The sequence below is a fragment of the Macaca nemestrina genome, chromosome 8, assembly GCF_043159975.1.
Source record: "Macaca nemestrina isolate mMacNem1 chromosome 8, mMacNem.hap1, whole genome shotgun sequence".
NCBI classification, from domain to species: domain Eukaryota; kingdom Metazoa; phylum Chordata; class Mammalia; order Primates; family Cercopithecidae; genus Macaca; species Macaca nemestrina.
The window spans coordinates 27,881,284-27,904,335 of record NC_092132.1 but is presented as its reverse complement, the minus strand read 5'-3'; the positions used below and the strand labels follow the sequence as shown (position 1 = coordinate 27,904,335).

The 23,052-nt window shown below is 35.3% G+C and overlaps 1 long non-coding RNA gene across 13 annotated transcripts in view; it reads right to left on the bottom strand.

Annotated features, from left to right (window-relative positions):
- Positions 1-23,052, bottom strand: part of LOC105475937 (uncharacterized) — a 459,161-nt gene that overhangs the window by 386,603 nt on the left and 49,506 nt on the right. The window contains exon 2 of one of the 13 annotated variants that reach the window (XR_011606795.1): positions 15,073-15,196. The exons of the other annotated variants lie outside the window; for them this stretch is intronic. This is a non-coding gene — a long non-coding RNA (uncharacterized lncRNA). The remainder of the gene's footprint in view (positions 1-15,072; positions 15,197-23,052) is intronic. 13 annotated transcript variants of the gene reach the window in all.

Below are 23,052 nucleotides of genomic sequence, written 5' to 3'. Positions count from 1 at the left end.
CAACACAGGAAAACCCCATCCCTACTAAAAATACACAAAATTAGTCAGGCGTGGTGGCGTACACTTGTAATCCTACCTACTCGGGAGGCTGAGGCAGGAGAAACACTTGAACCCAGGAGGTGGAGGTTGCAGTGAGCTGAGATGGCACAACTGCACACCAGCCTCGATGACAGTGCAAGACTCTGTCTCAAAAAAAAAAACCAAAAGGAAGGAAGGAGGGAAGGAGAGAAGGAAGGAAAGAAGGAGAGAAGGAGAGAAGGAAGGAAGGAAGGAAGGAAGGAAGGAAGGAAGGAAGGAAGGAAGGAAGGAAGGAAGGAAGGAGAGAGAGAGAGAGAGAGAGAAAGAAAGAAAGAAAGAAAGAAAGAAAGAAAGAAAGAAAGAAAGAAAGAAAGAAAGAAAGAAAGAAAGAAAGAAAGAGAAAGAGAAAGAAAGAAGGAAGGAAAGAAGGAGAGAAGGAAAGAAAAGAAAGAAAGAAAGAAAGAAAGAAAGAAAGAAAGAAAGAAAGAAAGAAAGAAAGAAAGAAAGAAAGAAAGAAAGAAAGAAAGAAAGAGAAAGAAAGAAAGAAAGAAAGAGAGAGAGAGAGGGAGGGAGGGAGGGAAAGGAAAGGAAAGGAAGGGAGGAAGGGAGGAAGCAGGGAAGGGGGGAAGGGAAAAGAAAAGAAAATGTTGGATCTGAGGCCCAACGAGAGTAGAGAGACCTTTGTGAACATCTCAGGCTTTCAGCTGAGACCTTGAAATGGCCATGCTCTAGAAGTAATGACCATGTGCCAGCAGTAGGGGACACTCTCAGACGCTAAGGGCAAAAGTGCAATAGTTCCATCCTAATAAACTCTGGAAGCAAGCCTCAGCAGAATCAACCTCCAGTAATGTAAATATGTACCAGAACAAACTTTAACTCCATTAACTCTCACTAGAGGATAACAACAAAATCTAGAGCCTTTATTACCCACAGTGTCCAGCACATAAAATAAAACTTACCAGGCAACAAAGGAGGATGACACAATGACTAGTAATCAAGAGATTAAATAATTAATGGAAGAGACTGAGAGATATTGTAGATATTGAAGTTAGTGAACAAGGTCTTCAAAATAACTATGATTAACATCTTAAATAATATAGAAGAAGAGATGGACAAAGTGGAGTATTTCAGTGGGGTATTAGACAAAAAGGACTCAAACTGGTATTAAAGATCTGTAAAATAAAATATATGAAATTTAAAACTCATTGGATAAATAAAGAGTGGACTGGACACAGTGGAAGACAGTATTAGTGAATTAGAAAACTGTTCAATAGAAAAATATCCAAGCAGAGGAATAGAGAGGAAAAAAAGAACCAGAAGACTGCATAAGACACATGTGGGACACATTCAAAAGGCCTAACACATGTGTAAGTAGAGTCCTAGAAGAAGAAGAAAACATATCCTCTATTTGAATAAAAGTTGGATGAGGATTTTTCAAATCTCGAACTGGTATTAAGGACAATAACCCATAAATTCAAGGTATTTAGCAAACTTCATGCAGGATTTAACAAGTAAAAATAAAAATCTAGGCACAATGTAGTCAAATTAATTTATGAACAAAAACAAATAACAAATTTAGCCAGAACAAAAAGGATACGAGCTTCAAAGGATCAATAGTAAAAATAAAGTATATTTTTGCATAGAAACTTGGAAATTTCTTTAAACAGCAGAAAGAAAAAGTGCTGCCAATTTAAAAGTCTGTACCCATAAAATACCCTTCAAAAATAAAGTCAAAGACAATAGAAAGTAAGAATGGAAAAAAGCTAAAAGAAAGATAAAAGTAATTTTATCTTGAAAGAAATTTATTCTCAGTAGACTTCTAAAAATAAATGGAGAACAACAGAAAAGGATGAAGATTTACACTATTCTGCAAGTTTATTAAATAAAGAAGAATTCAATGAAGGGCTCCATTTTCTCAAAGAATTGTTATATCACTGAAGCATGAGGAATATTATTGAATTAGACTCAGAAATTTTAATTCAAGTCTTCCTATAAACTTTAAAATGTGTTAATTTTATTATGACAATTTGTTAGTAACAAGATGAAGTACAGCAATGAAACTGACCCAATACAACATAATAATCATAAGTCATATACACCAGAATCTGGTCTGCTAAATTTCTAGTTTTCATTTTCACGACCTCAGGAACTGCTACATAAATCAGCATGTTCTCACAACAGACATTTCGTGACATGTTGTTTGAGATTAACAGAGAAAGAAATTCAATGTGCAATTGTGGTTTCATTCTGTAGACTGTAAGCTTTCATTGTGTGCCCACTGAGGGCAAAGAATCAGAAGTAGCTCCCTCTAAATACAGATACAAGGAGCAGATGACAATATCCAGGATGGATCAGCTCTAACTGCATGGAAAATAATGCATAGCAAAGAAGGAGAGTAGTTGAGGGTTGTTATGGAATTTTACCTTCTAAATTTCCTATTCATGTATCATTTATTGATGATTGACTTTGTACTTGAAGCTGTCCTAACTACCAGGGAAACAAATATTAAGTCAACAAAATCCCTCTCAAGAATTTATAGTCTAACAGGAAAAGAGATAAACACAAAAACAAATAAATGTGATTAAGTGTCCTAGGTAGCATAATAGAAATCTAGAAGGTTACAGTGTGACACAAAGGAGAAAATAAGCAATTCATCCTGGGATGTGTCAGAAAAGTGTTCATAGGGGAGGTGACATGAGTTCTAAATTCTGAAAGATGAGAGGCCATCTGCCAATGGCCATGAAGGAGAAAAACATGTCAGACAGAAGAGGAAGGGCATGGGTTAGTATTACCATGTAATACTGTAATACTAGTAATGTAGTACTAGTATTACTAGTACTAATAGTATTACTAGTATTACTAGTACTACTAGTATTAGTAATAGTATTACTAACTTGGGGGTGAGTCTGACACTCTGTGAGGTGAGGCATGGTGAAAAGGGATGCTGCAGAAGTTCACAGAGGAGGGATTATTGAGTATATCCTATGTCATGTATAAAATATAGGGTCTTATTTTGATGGCAAAAATGCTATTACACAGTCCAAACCCTCCTCAAAAGAAGTAAATGTAACTGAGCTCTGTTAAAACTGCACTGTCTAATATGGTAGCCAGGAGCCACATGTGGCTATTTAAATTTAACAAAATTAAAATTTTAGTTTGGTTGCACTAGACAAATCTTTAGTAACTATAAGGTGCATTTAGCTAGTGGCTACTGGATTCTACAGCACACTCAGCAGCTTCATAAACCTAACGTTGTCTTTCACTCAAGTAAAGGCCAAAACAGAAGTTCCAGATTAGAGGCAATGGAAGTTTGATTATCACAGTATTCAGAAATTCAAACTGACAGAATCTTTGCTGTCTTCAAATCATGGCTTCCCAAATCACCCTAAACATCAACACCCAGACAAGAGATTGGAGAAGACTATTGAGGGTTACTTGTAAGTGATTTTATAACCAGAACTCCAGGTGACATAAATCTTTTCTGCTAACATCTCATTGACTAGAACTCAGTCTCACGGACACAAGAAGGCTGGAAAATGTAGTGTAGTTGAAAGTCCAGAAAGAATAGAAAACATGTGAAGATGATCCTACAATCTTACCCACCCCTTGATAATTGGAAGTCTTCGTTATTAAACTTAATCATTATACTGTGTCTTTATGGTACCTGGAGCCATCTTCACCAAAGGCTGTTTGCCCTTCTGCTAAATGCTCCCAGGCTTGAGTTTTATTTATTTATTAATTTTTATTTTTTAAATCATACTTTAAGTTCTAGGGTACATGTGCACAATGTGTGGGTTTGTTACATAGGTATACATGTGCCATGTTGGTTTGCTGTACCCATCAACTCATCATTTACATTAGATAGTTCTCCTAATGCTATCCCTCCCCCAATTCCCCACCCCCTGACAGGCTCTGGTGTGTGATGTTCCCCCCCTGTGTCAATATGTTCTCATTGTTCATCTCCCATCTACGAATGAGAACATGTGGTGTTGGGTTTTCTGTCCTTGTGATAGTTTGCTTACAATGATGGTTTCCAGTTTCATCCATGTCCCTGCAAAGGACATTAACTCATCCATTTTTATGGCTCCATAGTAGTCCATGGTGTATATGTGTCACATATTCTTAATCCAGTCTATCGTTGATGGACATTTGGGTTGGTTCCAAGTCTTTGCTATTGTGAATAGTGTCTCAATAAACATACATGTGCATGTGTCTTTATATAGCATGATTTATAATCCTTTGGGTATATACCCTGTAATGGGATGGCTGGGTCAAATGGCATTTCTAGCTCTAGATCCTTAAGGAATCACCACACTGTCTTCCACAATGGTTGAACTAGTTTACACTCCCACCAACAGTGTAAAATCATTCCTATTTCTCCACATCCTCTCCAGCATCTGTTGTTTCCTGACATTTTCTTGATCACCATTCTAACTAGTGTGAGAAGGTATCTCACTGTGGTTTTGATTTGCATTTATCTGATGACCAGTGATGATGAGCATTTTTTCATGTGTTTGTTGGCTGCATAAATGTCTTCTTTTGAGGAGTGTCTGTTCATATCCTTTGCCCACTTTTCGATGGGGTTGTTTGTCTTTTTTCTTGTAAATTTGTTTAAGTTCTTTGTAGATTCTGGATATTAGTTTTGTCAGATGAGTAGATTGCAAAAATTTTCTACCATTCTGTAGGTTGCCAGTTCACTCTGATGATAGTTTCTTTTGCTGTGCAGAAGCTCTTTAGTTTCATTAGATCCCATTTGTCTATTTTGGCTTCTGTTGCCGTTGCTTTTTTATTTTAGTCATGAAGTCTTTGCCCTTGCCTATATCCTGAATGGTATTGCCTAGGTTTTCTTCTAGGGTTATTATGGTTTTAGGTCTTACATTTAAATCTTTAATTTATCTTGAGTTAATTTTTGTATAAGGTGTAAGGAAGGGATCCAGTTTCAGCTTTCTACATATGGCTAGCCAGTTTTCCCAGCACCATTTATTAAATAGGGAATCCTTTCCCCATTTCTTGTTTTTGTCAGGTTTATTGAAGATCAGATGGTTGTAAATGTGTGCTGTTATTTCCGAGGGCTCTCTTCTGTTCCATTGGTCTATATATCTGTTTTAGTACCAGTACCATGCTGTTTTGGTTAATGTAGCCTTGTAGAATAGTTTGAAGTCAGGTAGCATGTTGCCTCCAGCTTTGTTCTTTTTGCTTAGGATTTTCTTGGCTATGCGGGCTCTTTTTTGGTTCCATGTGAACTTTAAAGTAGTTTTTTCCAATTCTGTGAAGAAAGTAATTGGTAGCTTAATGGGGATGGCATTGAATCTATAAATTACCTTGGGCAATATGGCCATTTTCATGATATTGATTCTTCCTATCCATGAACATGGAATGTTCTTTCATTTGTTTGTGTCCTCTTTTATTTTGTTGAGCAGTGGTTTGTAGTTCTCCTTGAAGAGGTCCTTCACAGCCCTTGTAAATTGGATTCCTAGGTATGTTATCCTGTTTGTAGCAATTGTAAATGAGAGTTCACCAGACTTGAGTTTTAAATAGTCTTCCGATTTTCCACCTTCTGTTTCACTGTTAACTATAGTAGTAGTAACAGTGGTGGTAGTACTTGTCATTGTTGTTGTTTTAGTTTCCCCACTAAACTAAACTTAAATGAAACAAAAAAGTCTATAAAAATAGATATATAAACTTGTTTTATAGGTAACCCAAGTTTTCACCCTTTCATGCCACTTGGATACCATATATTTCATTCTCAGAATAAAGTGCAGTAGATTTGTGTCTTCTTCTTTTCTCCCTACTTATAGATTACTTCATTTATTTTAGAAATATATAAAAGTTTTTGTTTTTTTTTTTTTTTTTTTTTTTGAGACAGAGTTTCCCTCTTTCACCCAGGCTGGAGTGAAATGGTATGATCTCGGCTCACTGCAACCTCTGCCTCCCGGCTTCAAGCGATTCCCCTGCCTCAGCCTCCCAAGGAGCTGGGATTATAGGTGCCCGCCACCAGCCTGGCTAATTTTTGTATTTTTAGTAGAGATGGGGTTTTGCCACGTCAGCCAGGCTGGTCTCGAACTGCTGACCTCAGGTTATCCACCCACCTCGGCCTCCCAAAGTGCTAGGATTAAAGGCGTTAGCCACCACGCCCAGCCAAAAGTTTTGAGATGGCTAGAAATCTGGCAACTTTAAGTTAGCCATTATTCTTTACATCTCTGTTATAAAATACTTATTTTTATAGATCATCTATTTTTTCTGGCCTAGTAACTGGTAACATTTGCTCTATTGCATAGGAATTTCTATGTAATAAATGCCACCTGTAGCCAAGAGAGAAAAAACATCGTTTATAAAGTAACTTTTAGACTTTCTGCAATGTTAATATATATGATATCCAGAAGCCTTTGGCAAACATAATTTTAAAATATTTCAGTTTATAAAATACTTCTCTGGAAGGAGAGAATATGCAATACTGACATATAATTAATATTTTGAAACACATCTTTATTATTGACTTATTGAACAGGCATTTATTGATCATCTACTATATACCAAAAACTGTTCTAAGCACTAAGGAAATAGTGGTGAAGAATCCAGACATGATCTCAGCTCACAGGAATGTATATATCTAGGAAGAATTATAGGCCTCAGTTCACAAAAGAGTTTACAGAAAAGTGTGCCAAAAAAATTGTTATGCAAGTAAGCATTAAAACAGATGAAAAGAGGTAAGTGAATTAATATTTTACCTTGAGCTTTGATTAGTAAGGCATAGATTTCACAAACCTATAGCTATGTTTGGAAATGGACTTGGAAGAAGGAAAACTCAATAAGTACATAGGTATGATATTGATAACCATGTGTACTTAAGATTAAGATCATTGTCCTTAGCAGGTAAATACTTGCATCTAAGTTAACAGAACTCATATATCCTCATCTCAGAGTTTGAAATATTCAATTTGCTTGGACATATTTTGTGGCAAATTCATCCTAATAAGAGGCCAATCCAAATACAGTACTATTCAAAACCACAGTCATACACACAGGCTCAAATTCTGTTTTTGAGGTGGACAGTTGGTAATGGTCTTATTTTGTTCCTGTGGCTATAACAAAAACACTTTAGATTGGGTAATTTATAAAGAGTAGAAATTTACTTCTCACAGTTCCAGAGGCTGGGAAATCCAAGATCAAGTTGCCAGCGGATTCAGCATCTGGTGAGGGCCCATGCTCTGCTTCCAAGATGGCACCTTGTTGCTGCATCCTCACCAGAAGCAGCAGACAGGGAAAAAGGGACAAAGTCGCTCCCTAAAGCTCTCTTATCAGGCATTAATCCCATTCATAAGGGTGGAGCTCTTATGGTCTCATCACCTCCTAAAGGCCACACCTCTTAATACTGGTGCATTGAGAATTAAGATTCAACATGAATTTTGTAGGGACAAAAACCTTCAAACCATAGCAGTAGCATTTGCACTGAAAGGTTGGTGAGGAACCACAAAGTCTAGGTGGTGTCCTCACTGAAGAGCTTTTGCAGTTTCAAACCACCTCTCAAGCCTCTCCACATGTAACATCAGAAATATTTCCTGTTTGGGGAAAGATGCATGTCAGAGTATCAACACTTCTTACACATCAGGTGACTAAATCAGGTAGGTAGATTTTTTCAATTGTTTATGAAGATTCTCATACATATGGCAAAGTTGAAAATATTTTACATGAAACATCCTCATTCTCATCACCTAGATTCTAGCTTAATATTTTACTACACCTGTTGCACCACTTATCACTCTACCTATCTTTCTATCCATTTATCAATTTTACTTTTGACAAGTTCCAAAGCAAATTGCAGGCATCCAAACAATATGCACATTAACAAAAATTCAGTATTTTTAGTAGTTTCCTTTTCTTGAATTTACGTGCCATGAAATGCTCAAATTTTAAGTGTATAGTTAGTGAATTTTGACAAATGAATATGTCTGTGTTATCCAAACCCCTAGTAAGATATAGAACATCATTATCACACAAAGAAGTTCTCTCAGACCCTTTGCCAGTTGATTCTTAAACACTAGAGTCCACCAGAGACAAACATTGTTCTGATATTATTTTACTGTAAATTAGATTTTCTTGCTTTAACATTTAATATAAATGACATCATAGAGCATATATCCATATTCATTATATAGTATACAATATAAGACTTCTTTCACTTGGTATAACGATTTTGACATACTACCCGTATTATATAAATAATGTCCATACAGGAAGGCGAACGTTACACACTGGGGCCTGTTGTGGGGTCGGGGGAGGGGGGAGGGATAGCATTAGGAGATATACCTAATGTAAACGACAAGTTAATGGGTGCAGCACGCCAACATGGCACATGTATACATATGTAACAAACCTGCACGTTGTTCACATGTACCCTAGAACATGAAGTATAATAAAAAATAAATAAGTATTGTCTGTATTACATAAATATTCTACTGCTTGTTTATTCATTCTTATATTGTTGGACACTTGGGTCAATTTGTAGTTAATATGAGAACATTATGCTAAGTGAAATAAACCAGGCACAGAAGGACAAATATTGTGTAACTCAACCTATATGAGGTATCTAAAATAGTCAAATTCATAAGGGAATAAAATGGTGGTTGCCAGGGACTTGGAGGGAGGAGAAAATGGAGAACTGTTTTTCAATGGATATAAAGTTTGTGTCATGCAAGATGAATACATCCTAGAAATCTGCTATACACAAGTAGTACCTAGAGTTACCAAGGTAGTATTGTACACTTTAAAATACGTTAAGAGGATAAATCTTATGTGAAGTGTTTTTATCCCCCTCCAAAAAACCCCACAAGGAGCAAGAAAATATTTGGTGATGATGAATGTTTAGTACCCTGACTGTGGTGATGATTTCACAGGTGTATGCTTATGTCCAAACTCGTCAAGGTGAATACATTAAATGTATACAATTTTTGTACGTCAACTGTACCCCAATAAAGCTAAAATATTTAATTAACTAAGTAATTTTAATAAAAATATGGCAGGCCATTTTCTGAAGTGGTTGTAAAATTTTAGAATCCCACCAACAATGTATGAGAGTTTTCTTTGTTCCACAAGCTAACCAACATTTGGTGTTTTCAGTCCGTTTAATTTTAGCCATTTAGGTAACTGCAGTAGTTTCTTGTGAATTTAATTTGCATTAGGTAACAAATTACGTTAAATTCATTTTCATATAATTATAGACCATTCATATACTCTCTTTTATGAAATGTCTTTTAAACCTTTTGTTTATTTTACATTAAGTTAGTTGTCCTTTTATTGTTGAGTTCTATATATCTTGAATTTCAGCCCTTTGTTAAACTGATACTTTCAATTTTGATGAATTCTAATTGACTGATACTTTCTTTTATGGTTAGTTCTTTCTGGGACTGAATAAGAAGTCTTTATCTGCTCATAAGTCATGGAGAAGTTCCACTATGTTTTTCTACAAAAGCTTTGTGGTTTTAGCTTTTACACTTCGATCTATGATTCATCTCTAATTACTTTTTTGTATGGTGTAAAATAAAGAGTATAGCTCATTTTTCCAATATAGTATCTACTTATGGTAGCACCATTTGTTGAGAAGACTTTTCTTTCAATACTAGATTGCCTTGGAAACACTCTCAAAAACCAAATAACCACATAAGAGGGGTGTTATTCCTGGACCATCTATTTTGTTCCATGTATCTATTTGTAGATCTTAATGCCTGCACTATAGTATCTCAATTATTGTAGTTTTAGGGTGCCTGTAAATCTGAAAGTCAGATAATGTAAATCTTTCATCTTTGTTAATTTCAGTTATGTATTGGATATTCTTTATTGTTTGCATTTACATATACATTTTTGAATCAGCTTAAAAATAGGCGGCACTATAATTTAGACAAGATTCAATCTATAAATAAATTGAAATCTTAAATCTATTGGGTTTTACAATCAGTGAACATGGTGTATGTCTCCATTTATTTAGATCTTTTTCTCAAGAACATTTTGGTAGTTTTCACTATAAAATTATTTTTTGTTTAAAAATGTTTGTTAAACTTGTTCAAATTTATTCTTTCATATTTATGTTTTAATGCTAAAATACATGGAATTTTTAACATTCAATTTTCCAATTGTTTCCTGCCACTGTATAAAATATAAATGCTTTTAAAATATTACCTCACATTCTGTGTTCATGCAAAGCAGACATACTAGTTCTAATAGGTGTTTGGCAAATTCTTTAGGATTTTCTAATTAAAGAAACATGTAATATGCAAACAGAGATGGTTTTAATCTTTGCTTCGCCTTTTTATGCTTTTCTTTCTAGCTTTATTGTGATGACTAAGACCGCCAATACAATGAAGACCCCCCAGTACAATAGAAATTATTCCTAATCTTACTAAGAAAGTGTTAAATAGCTTCCAGATAGAAGAATATCCCTCCATTCCTAAATTGCTAAGAACCTTAATAATAAATTGGTATTAAATTTTCTCAGTGTCTTTTCCACATCTATTAATTATATATGTGTCCTATTTTATTCCATTGATGTGATAAATTATATTAATTTTTAAAATTAGACAAATTATGTATTTCTAAAATAAACTACCCAAATGATACTATAATATTGCTGATTTTAATTTGTTATACTTTTAAATATTTTTAGTATATTTTTATGAGGGATATTGTTCTGTAACTTTATTTTGTAACATCATTGTCAAGTTTTGTTATCAGGGTAACTCTAGCATCACAAAACAAGTTGGGAAGTGTTCCTTCTATTATCAGAAAACATTTTGTAATATTGAAAATATTTCATCCTTAAATACTTTATAAAATTCACATGTGAAAAGTTTTGAATAATAAATTCAATTTCTCAAAAGAAAATTAAGAAAACAATCCCATTTATAATAGTATCAAAAATTGTAAAAGACCTAAGAATAAACTTAACCAAGGAGGTGAAAGACTTACAGTGAAAACTACAATATGCTAATGAAAGAAATTAAAGAAGACACAAATAAATAGAAAGACATCCCATGTACACAAATTGGAAGACCTACTATGGTTAAAATGTCTGTATTACCCACAGATATATACAGATTCTATCCTATTTCCATCAAAATCCCAGTGACACTTTTTATAGAAATAGAACAACAACAACAAAAAAAAACAAAATTTATATGAAACAACAAAAGACCCAGAATAGCCAAAGCAATCTTGACAAAGAACAAAGATGGAAGCATCACACTAATTGATTTCAAAATATATTACAAAGCTACAGTAATAAAAACATTATGGTACTGGTATAAAGACATATATAAACCAATGGAACAGAAGAGAGAGCCCAGAAATATACCCACACATATATGGTCCATTGATCTACAAAGTACACAATGGGAAAAGGAGAGTCCCTTGCAAAAATAGTGCTGAGAAAATTGAATATTGACATGCAAACAAATGAACTTGGACCCTTATCTTATACCACACACAAAAAACTAAGTTAGAATACATTAAAGACTTAAATATAAGATCTGAGAGTACAGAATTCCTAGAAGAAAACAAAGGGGAAATCTTTATGACATTGGTCTTGGCAATGATTTCTTGGATATGATGCCAAAAGCATTTAGTTTTATAAACAGCAAATTTAAATGGTTCTGCATAACAAAGGAAGCAATCAACAGAGTGAAAAGGCAACCCACTGAATGGGAGGAAAATATTTGCCAACAATATATATGAAAAAGAATTAATGTACAAAATACGTGAGCAACTTATATAACTTAATAGCAAAACACAGAAGAAATATTTTTATTAAAAAATGGGCAAAGGACTTCAATAAACATATTTTACAAAGAAGATACACAAATATCCAGCATTTGTAAGTGAAAAGGTAGTCAATATCACTAATCAGTAGAGAAATGTAAATCAAAACCACAATGAGATATCACCTTGTACCTGTTAGGATGCTACTATCAAAAAGACAAGGGCTAACAAGGGTTAGTGAGAGTGTAGAAAAAAGAGAACCCTGGTACACTGTTGGTGTGAATGTAAATCAGCACAGTCATTATGGAACAGTATGGAGGCTTCTCATAAAATTATAAATAGAACTACCATATTATCCAGCAATCTAACTTCTGGATATATGTCCAAAAGAAATGAAGTCAACATCTTGAAGAGATATCTGCACTCCCATGTTCATTGCAGCATTACTCACAATAGCTAAGATACAGAAACAACATAAGTGTCCATTGGTGGATGAAGAAAATGTGATGCATAGATATCATATATTTATATATGTATGTGTGTGTGATGAACCATTATTCAGCCATTAAAAAGGAGGAAACTCCACCATTTGCAACGACATGAATGAACCTGGAGGACATTATGCTAAATGAAATCAGGGGAGACAGAAAGATAAATATTGTATAATATCATTTATATGTGAAATCTAAAAAAGTCAAACTCATAGAAGCAAAGTTTAGAATGGTGGTTGCCAAAAGCCAGGTGGGAGGTGCATGGAATAGGGTGATATTGGTCAAAAAGTACAAACTTTCGGTTATAAGATGACAAAGTTCTGAGGATCTCATATATAGCATGGTGGCTATAGTTAACAATTCTGTATAGTATACCTGAAACTTGCTCAAGATTAGATCTTAAATGTTCTCACCACACACAAAAAGGAAACCACATGAAATGATGAATGTTTTAATTAGCTTTAATGTGATCATTTCATTTGGTGAATATATGTATGTATATCAAATCATCACATTGTACAACTTAAATATGTACAATTTTTATTTTTCTATTATATCTCAATAAGGCTGTTCATAGTTAATTCTGAGGCAATCCAAGAGGTAAAATCACTGATTTAATAGTTTACATTTTGCTTTTTTAAAGAAGCAGATGGAATTGGATTAGGGGTCAGAAGTCCTGATTTCTAGTATATTGTCCATCAATTTTACTAATAGCATTTTCTTTTCAAGCTTTTAATTTTAATCTGTTATGTGATCATTGTATGTGCCTTTTCTATGTCATAGAATTATCTAGGAGGCTGAAGTGAAATAATTAAAGTAAAAGTATGGGATATATTACAAACCATTACATAAATATTAAATACTGTTATAAGAACTTTCCTTCCTTCCTTTCTTTCTTCCTTCCTTCCTTCCTTCCTTCCTTCCTTCCATATTTCCTTTTTTTTGGGAAATCACAATAAAAAAATTTTCCATTATTTTATCTCTTGCATACATATAGTTGTTTTTAGTGCCAGAAGAAAAGGTGTTAATGTTCTTGAAAAAATTTTAAGATGCTTACTGTTGTTGTTGTTGCTCTTGTTTTAATTTGACAATACTAGATGACCTCCCACTTTGCTGTTTATAACACGGAGTCCAAAGCTAAATGCATAGTTCATAATAGGAAGCTCACCCAAATGCCTCCTTTCACATCCCTTTATTTTTTTAACATCTTATTTTTATTCACTCTATTTTTTCATGTAGTTTAACATCATAAGTCATTTCTGGTTCTGTTTTTAATTATCTACTTACACCTCATCTAATTCTAGAAAGGATTAAAACATTCATATTTAGAAGTAGATTAAAAATAATATGCCACAAATAAGGATAATGTATTCAGCCTCTAGTGTAATAAACACTCCTAGTTGATTCCCTGTCCAGAAATCTTCCATGGTCTCAACCTCTCACCCTCTCTTAGCTGCCTTAAGAAGCATCCCTTTAATATGTTTCCTCTTGTTCTCTCTCTCCCTCTTTCTCTATTTCTCATTTTTTTCTTTTTTGGACTTTCTCTTGCTGTTCTGCCTTCAACTAATCTTCTTTTCTCTATTCTGCCTTTCTTCATTCTGTCTCTATTACCAGGTCATTGGATGCCTTAGTGGAGGAGATAAAACTTTTCAAAATTTCTCCACCCAGGTCAGTTCATTACTTGTTGCTTAGTGAACATTTCAGTTTTAGAATTATGCTAGGAATGCACATTTGTGTGCAGTACAGAAATGTCTTAGCCCTGCCCTGGTAAATTCTGTGTGTGTGTGTGTGTGTGTGTGTGTGTGTGTGTGTGTTTAAATCATGAGATGATCTGTGATTGCACTTCAGATTCAAAGTGATTGGGCCCTAGATACATTTCCATGATGCCCATTTATCATCTGGGAGTTTTGAAGATTTGATTATGACAAAAGACTAGGGAGAATTCTGGCTTCACACTTTTTTGTGATAATGAAATTCTTCCCCACCAGCTACTTCACCTCGGGTCCCTAAAAATACAGCCCATTCGACAAGTGAAAAATTTATACCTGATGCCCTCTTCTTCAATTTCTTGCTTCTGGTGCAGGCCCCACCTCTCATAATTTCACCTCAAGCCGTATTGCTGGCCGCCAGAACTTACAAAGTGGCCTGTTATCATTAGATGTACAGAAACCATTGGTTGTTAAGATTATGCCATCAAAGCAACTCTACTTTCTAAAAGGAAAGAATATGTTGTTAAAGGAGGTACAGAGCAGAGGCTTAGGTGGCAAACTGGACATAAAATTTACTGAGAAGCATCCAGTGTTTCCTTTAAATTCCGCACAAAACCTAATAAATTTCTGGAGTTCTTAATCTCACAGTGTAATAGTTTGAGTGAAGGAGGAGGAGCCACAGGGAGTGTGGCTTCCTTAACTAAATACCCCTAAATACTGTGCCGTTGCCTCCCTAAGTGGGATTATAGAGAGTGCAAATGGAAGACTTGAATTATTTATGAAAACTGTTAATCACAGGCATGGTTGCCAGGGGAATGAGGCAATGTGTCCTCAGGTAGATAGTCTCCTGCCAAAAATCTGACTTCTTTTTCTTTTGTTCTTTTGCTAATTCCAGTGATCTTTTCAAACTTTTCAATGGTAGATTCTGGAGATGTACATGTTTAGTGGCAGAAAAACCTAGAAACACCTCCAACAAAACTGAGACAGAAATAGCTTACAAATGAGAGTTCACGTGGGACTAGAAGCTGTTTTCAAGATAGAGAGTACAAAAAAAAAAAAAATTACAGACTGAGGCCCCTCTATTCAAAGAAATGTGGTTATTTTACCTGTATTTTTTGTTTCACAGCTATGATGTCATTTCGTGTGATATTGATATCCCTCAGAGGAAGGATGAGGAACAAAACAGACTTGATCAAGCAGAGGATAATTTTCATTCTCATAAGCCTCATTCTATTTACAAAATGGAAAAAGAAATGCAGATATCAGTGTTGCTCTTTCCTTGCAGGGATACCTTAAAGATGTAAAGTTGCAATAAGCACAAAATTATGTATCGATCTCGTTATACTGTGGACAGAGACACATTTGCAAAATGCAAATCTGATCATATCACAGATCCCCTGGTTTAAAACATTTCAATGATTTCTGTCTCTCTAGAGTTAAAGATGAGAATCTTTATCCCATCCCAGGCAAGCTATGCCCTGCATTATCTGGCTCTATGCCAAAACCCTTCCTAGCTCCGTCATCCAACCACACTGGTCTTCCTTCAGTCTTTCGTTTTGTGGTCACTTGAGCTGCATGGTTTTTGCAGAAGCAATTCTCCCTGTCAGGAATGATCTTCCCTCCTATCTTCACCTAGTTAACCCACTTATTCTTCTGAGTTTATTTCCTGAGTAAAGCCTGAGCAACATATCTGACTAAGATATATTCCCCTCTTAGGTGCTTGTATAGCTCCTCTCCTTGGTAATACTGGACTTATGTCCTGTTTACTAACATGTATTTGTGGGATTGTATGTTTAATGCCTATCTCTCAACAATACTCCAAACTCTGCTTTTGTTCACCATTTTATCTCTGGAATCTAACAGTTAGATAGTAGATAACTAACGTATAGTGAACAAAGAAGAAAACAGATAAAATATGAGTGAAAAAATTTAAAAGCGAAGGAGACAAAACAAGGAAAAAGAGAAGGAAAGAGGAAAAGAAAAAGAAGGAAGACCATCTAATTGAAACAGAAACATTGAAGTCAATGATTATTTGATGTAAAACAAATCTTGCAGCACAGTTAAAACTATTTATTAGACTAAAAAAGTTATTTTTTGTTTCTTTTTACTTTCCCAAGGTACCATTTCATCTTTTCTTAAAATCCACCCCCACCACACATGGCTACTCTATACTGCTAGTCTATAAGCAAAATCTTGTTTACTGTGTTATTATCGTAGAACACTGGCATGGATTAAGATGAAGCAGGCTCTGAAAATAGTCAATGAGTCAGAGTTTTATATAGATGAATCTAGCATTCATTATACGATGTTGGAACCTTACATATCACATGAATTAGGAAAATTTTTTTCTTATAAAAAGGCCAATTTTTATGTAAATTTCTCCATATATGACTGGTAAATAGGGAAAGATGTTCTTATAACACAGAAGTATTGTTGGTTCTTATATATTGTTTCCCAGTAGCTTAACATTTTAAAGTTATCCAGGGCAAACTTTGTCACAAATAAAGAAAAACATAGCAGCCCATGGCGATCTTAAAAAAATGCTAAGAAATCTACAAAAGCACTTTTCTTTAGTGCTTCAAGCACACGTCTACATATTCAATTATGTTAAACTTGCCGGTGAAAGTGCCAATACAGATTCAGAAGCTGCGAAGACATGAATCCCCATATTAAAATAATGGATTAACAAAATAGGCTACACATTGGATCTGATTTTTAGTTTTAATAAAAATGGTCCATATTGGAAGGACGATTTTTACATTTCAAAGGGCAAGTAAAAGTCACAGGTTTTGAAATTGCTAATGACCAATCATCTCTGAAGCCATGTGCCAATGCTATTAGAGGTTTATCTATGCCAGCTTTTCTTTAACAGTAATTGTCTTAGTGTTTTTAGTGATCTACTTTCCGAATTTCACAGTCCTGAGTCTTCTCCCCACACCTTATTTTTCCCATAGGACTTATTATTTTCAGTGTCCAATTTTGCAGAACGTAAGGTTATTCAATAGTGCAAACATTGGCATTAGAGTAGAAATGCCCATATCTCTGTTTTACACCACTGTGTCTGGCTAAAAAGAGCTAAGATTTTTTCTAGCTACCTGATTATGTTCAAGAACTTTTGAAATTAAGAAAAATATGTATTGTTTCAATATTTGAGCTGCCCTCTATAGAATCTAGTCAAGTGAAACTTAGGACTTTTGATTTTAAGTGAAGGTATGATTTTACTCTAGTCAGCAGAAAACATTCCCCAACTACCTCCATACATTTTGTAGGGGTATTGTTCATCTCCCAAATTCTGTATTTGGGTCTTTTACAATTACAAATCTTTTCTTTAAAATGATATAACTCTATGTCTCTTTATAATCCTAATACCCCCAAGGTCCTGGATAGCTAGATGCCTTCTCTGTTTCTCCATAATGTCCTAGGAGATTTTATATACAAACTTTTCCTGATAAGCTATATACATATATCTCTATCATTCATATATACATATAAAACAGAGGTATGCAGATTAGGCCCTACCATAACCTTGCTTCAGAGAGATAACTATGCATAGACATCTGTTCACTTGAAGAAGCTCAATGTTTCTCCCACTATTGAGCCAAAATACCCAAGGATAGATTTACACCAGTTTATACAAATATGGCACAAAAATCATTAGCCTTGAGTTTCATCTTAGAGAAGGTGATCTTCTTTACAACCACTTCCTCTTGAACATGCACATAAACATGCACGTTACCTTGAGAAAATTACCAAGCTTCTGTGAATCTTCATTTCTCCATCTCTAAAGGAGATAGGAATACTACACACACCATAACAAAGAGTGTTGCAAAAGTTAAAGCAAATAAGGTGGTGGAAGTGAATCCCTTCTTAGTGCCTGGCACATAGTAGATGTTCAATAAATGTTTGATATTCATATAATCCACAAATATTTATAGAACGTTTGCTGTATACCAAACATTAGACTGTGTTCTGGGAATAAAGAAATAAAAGATCGAATTCCTGCATGGTATGAGTTTACATCCTAACAATAGTACTGGTAAGCAAATAAAGTCAAGCTACTATTGTTGAAGAATGCATATAAGGGCCAGAGGTACTCAAGGAGGGCCACACAAACCAGACTCAAAGAGTTAACAAAGGTTTTCCTGAGAAGTAATACTTGATGTGAACCTTGAGGACTAAGTAGACATTAGCTAGGTAACGAATATAGTAAGTACTATTCTAGGCAGAGGGAACATGTTTAAAGACATGGAGGCAATGAAGACTGCATGACAAATTCAAAGAAATGCAAATAATTGGCAATCCATCTAGAGGATGGATAAAGTTGACAGCCCATTATCTTGGAACTTATGCTTTCACTGGTATTGTTTATTTCACTGTTTTATAATTGTCTGGTTATTTATCTTTGTCATCTACACTATGGCCCATGAAGACAGGAACACTATCTTGTGCAATGTTGTAACTCAAGCAAAAAGAGCAGTAGCTAGAACACAGAAGGAATGCAATAAATGTTTGAAGAAGTAAATGAATGCTACCTGTCCCAAAGTGTTCATTTTTAAATACGGAAACATAGACTCAGAGAGGTTAATTCACTTATCTAAAGACACATGGTAAACCTAATATCAAACTCTGAACTACCACTCTTCTGTCAAGTCTGCATGATACCACTTCCATTGTAAGTGGGCAAAAATTGCCATTGAATTGTATCAGAGAAGCATGAGAAGAAGTCATATGATAGCATTCAATACAGCTTTCGGCATTTAACCAACCTGAAATTTCTGCATTAGAAATGCGATTTACTCTTTTCTGAGATCGTTTGGTAACTGAGGATTGAAGCACAGAGACACACAAATTATAAACTTTATAAATTCTACTCTGGTAATTGGGAAGAAACAATATACTTTTGAGAATTAAACAGACTTTTTTTCTCTTCTAGGAAGATCCAAGACTTGTCATTGTAAAACTTCATTAGATGAGAGTTACAATAATAATATTTAGGAATGAGAGGCATTTCCATAATAAAAGTTTACAGGAAAGCAGTGTTAAGTCAATAAGCCTGAGACTGTTTTCAGAGACTCGGAGCAGAGGATTAAGAAAGTCTTAAGTAGCCCATAGAACTTCCAAATACATCCAGAAAGAAATAAGATTTTCTTACACAGAAATCTGTAAGAATACTATTTATATGACCCGCTGGTCTAAGTGTCTTCACTTTAGCAGCCTGTTGGAGGCAAGCCTCTTAAAGATCTTTGTGTACAACAATTCCTGAAGAGGTTCTCTAATGCACCTTTATTAAGATTAACAAGGATTGTTTGAGAATTGAACTCACATGCAAGAATGAGAACTAATATACTTTACTATAGAATTAACCTAAACATAACTATGCAATAAGCGATACATAATATTCGGAATCCCAAGTCTTCCTCATTAGAAACAAGCCCACCATGACCAAAGGAAATACTTTTCTTCTTGTTTTGTCAGGATTTCTTACCTTTCATTGACCCTCTTCCCTGTCTTTAGAACTACTTTACTTTCATTTCTTCGTATGCCTAAATGGCTGTTTGGAATTACAAAAGGACTGCTTTGATTCCACTTCTCATAGTTCAGATCTTAAGTAGAGAATGCTCATCAAGTCTATTCTCAGTCTGGCAGAATCCTTGGCTCTTTGAAGATCCCAGGCCCTCACAATTTCATAAGATATTAGCTTCCCTTAAAAGCTGGATGAAAGCTTGGATTCAGTAGTTGAGACAGAGGCAGAAGTAAGATAAAAGAAGGAGAAAAGATCATAATTAATACTGGCATAAGTTAAGAGGGGAAGGCAAAGATATCTTGAGGGACTGAAATAGGAAAACAAAAAAGTACATGCACAGTGAGCACAACACAGTGCATGGCAATCAAAGGGATGCCTGCACATGGTACATGGTTTAAAGAGAAAAAACATAGGGCTTATATTTGCTGGTTGTTTCTAAAAGAAGGGCCTGGATAGTTTGGTAATGGCTTCCCATTTTGCATAATCAAACTCATGTTAGACACACATCAATACTCTTTAAGCACTTTAATAAACTTGATTCTAATACTTCAGAATCTCTTCACATAATGAGGATAGTATGTGGGAATATTAAAATTATGAAAAAAAATGTTTGCTTCATCCAATATGATTCAAAATGCAAGGCAACTTAGCGTGTTGATCAAGATCTTTGATTGTGTACAAATCCAGATATCTTGTTATTGCCTTTGTGAATGGGCAAAGTAATTAACCTTTCTAATTCTTAGTTCCCTCAACTACAAAAATGAAACAATAAGACCTACCTAATTTATTTACTTACTTAGCAAATATTTATTAAGGGTCTATAACCTGCCAATCACCATCATAGGCACTGGGAAATGCTGCAAAGAGCAATATGTAGAAAAATCCTAGCTTTCATGGGGCTTCTATTCTAGTGTGCTATGGGGATTGAGCTATTGCAGATAAAGAAATTAGCACCTCCCTGGCACATTTGGTATCCAGCATGACTAATGAGTCCTGCAGAATGCCTTTCACCGGCTACTTTCTCATGGATGGTGTGTGTGTGTGTGTGTGTGTGTGTGTGTGTGTGTGTGCGCGCGCGCACATGCGTGCCTTTGGGCCTTTGAGATTTTCTTGTGCCTCTGGCATCTGTGCTTTCGCCTGCCCAGCTGCCTCTGTGCTTTCTCCACACTGTGGTAATATCCTTAAATTCTTGCTACCTTCTGGATGCTTACCATAAGCATTCAGTAATGCTACAGTCTCTCCATTTTAGGAAAATCAACATAACAACAATTATATTCTCCCTGAATCATGCATGCCTCTCAAGCTACCGACACTTCCCTCTATCCCTCTAATAGCAACTTTTATCCAAAGAGTATCTGAGCAAGCAGCCTTTATTTCCACACTGTATTCACTCTCTTGTGATTCCACTCTGGCTTCTGTTGCTACTACTCAACTAAGTGTGCCCTTCCTTAAGTCACAAATGATCTCCCCCCATGTTGTTAAGCCCAATGTACATTTTCCAATTCTCATGATAAATGATGCCTCAACTTCTGCCTGTTAGAAATATTCTCTTTCCTGAAATTCCACAATGATATGCTCTCCTGAGTTTTCTCCTACCTTCCCAACTCCTCCATATTAGTCTGCTGTGGAAATTTCTCACACTCAGTCTATCTTCTAAACATTGAAATTGTTTGAGGTTAGATCTTAGGCCTCTTGTGTCTTCACTTTTGCTCATGATCACTTACTTTTGTCTCACTTCACTCTCATTCATCATCTCTATCACTCTCATGGCTTCAAAGACCATTTAATTTACTTTGTGTTTCCTTCCAAGACCTTCTTCTGAGCACTAGATGTATACAACCAACTTCTCATTCTAGATATTCACTGATCTTATAAATATCTCAAATTGAACGTGCTGCAACCTGAACTCATTTTCTTTCTAAACAACCTCCTCTGTTAGAACAGAGGATGTTGCTCCTTCTTCATTGCAAAACACAATTCGCCCAGTTGCTCATCCCAGAAACCTAGGAGCCTTGCTTGATACCTTTCTGTTCCTTAGCTCCATATCCAATCCAGCATGGAGTCCTACCAATTCTACCTCTTAATTGCATCCCATCTTTGTCCATTTCTCAGATCTCTGCTCCCATCACTCAAGAGCAAGCCACTTTCATCTCCAAAAGACCTCCTAATAGTTCTATCTCATTTATCATTTTCCTCTTCTAATCTATTTTCTGCTTAGAAGTCAGCATGTGAAATTAAAATAAATATCTCATTATTTCACTCCCCTACTTAAATCTTTAAAGACACTGTATGTCCTTTATGAAGACCAAACTTTTTGATATGATTCTTGAAGCCCTAAACAGTTCAACTTACTAAATTTACTAAACTGACAAAGGGCATTTTTTTTTGTATATGAAACAGATAAAAATTATTTTCCTTCCATGTTAAGAATGTTTAAATCCATAGGGAAGTAACCAAATGCAAACACATTGTCATTCATATGCACGCATGTGAGCACACACATACATACGCACCACAACTTGAATCCTAACCCCTGTACAATTCATAGTTTTTATTTATTGAGTATTCATCTTTATTTTAGGTTTTAACATGTATTTGAGTAAAGTCTCAAAAACTCTCACCCAAAAAAGTCCAAAGTACTTTCTCCAGATAGGACTATCCAGATAGACCATGACGGCAGAGAACATTAAGGGATTCCTTCTTCTTCCCTCTCCTCTTCCCTCCTCACTTCTGTTTCTCTCACAAAAACCATGTTGTGTGACATGAGACAAATGAGCCCCTCCAGAAGTTATTACAGAAATTGTCTGGGCTCCACTTTTCCTGGATATACAGATCAATCTAGGGGGAAAAATGTCCCTTGCATCTTCACCAATAGAATCTTGATCAAAGGAGCCACATCTACTAAAACAAGCATATGTAAAAGGTTGCCCTGTATTTGTGTTGTTTTTCTTGTTGTTTGTCTACGTGTCCGATGAGACACACATAAATTCCCCTTTTTCCCCCTTCCACACCATTATCCTGTTTGTCTAAAATAAATATTGTGATAGTTGGATCATCCACTGAATGCCAGTCTCTGTCTTTTGTAGCTGACTGTTGGACAGAACAACCAGTCTCTGGCTCACCAGGAAACAAGGGACAGGAACGAGTCCACTTTATAAAGAAGTCTTTGCACTGCCTTGCCTGAGGATATGTTTCAGTTGTATAAAATTTAAGTAAATCACTTTCTGAAGAGTGGTAAGCCACTGACACCATTTATCCCGCATGATGTTTCTTCCCAATGGGCCAGAAAGGTTTCAATTATCTTGGAGAGGAACCACTTCAAAAGTGACATGATCTATATTAAGTTAGCCTTCATTGTCTTTATAGCCATCTTAATGGGGCCATGTCTCAGTGTAATAGAAAGGGAAAGTGGCTAGCATTAAAATGACTTGTTTGTGCAAACACCATCCCTAACAACTCCTGAGATCAACAGGCACAGAATTTGTCCTAGAACATCACCAATTAGACCAAGAGATACACACTACAATGCACTGTGCATGCAAGCACACATAAACACATGCAC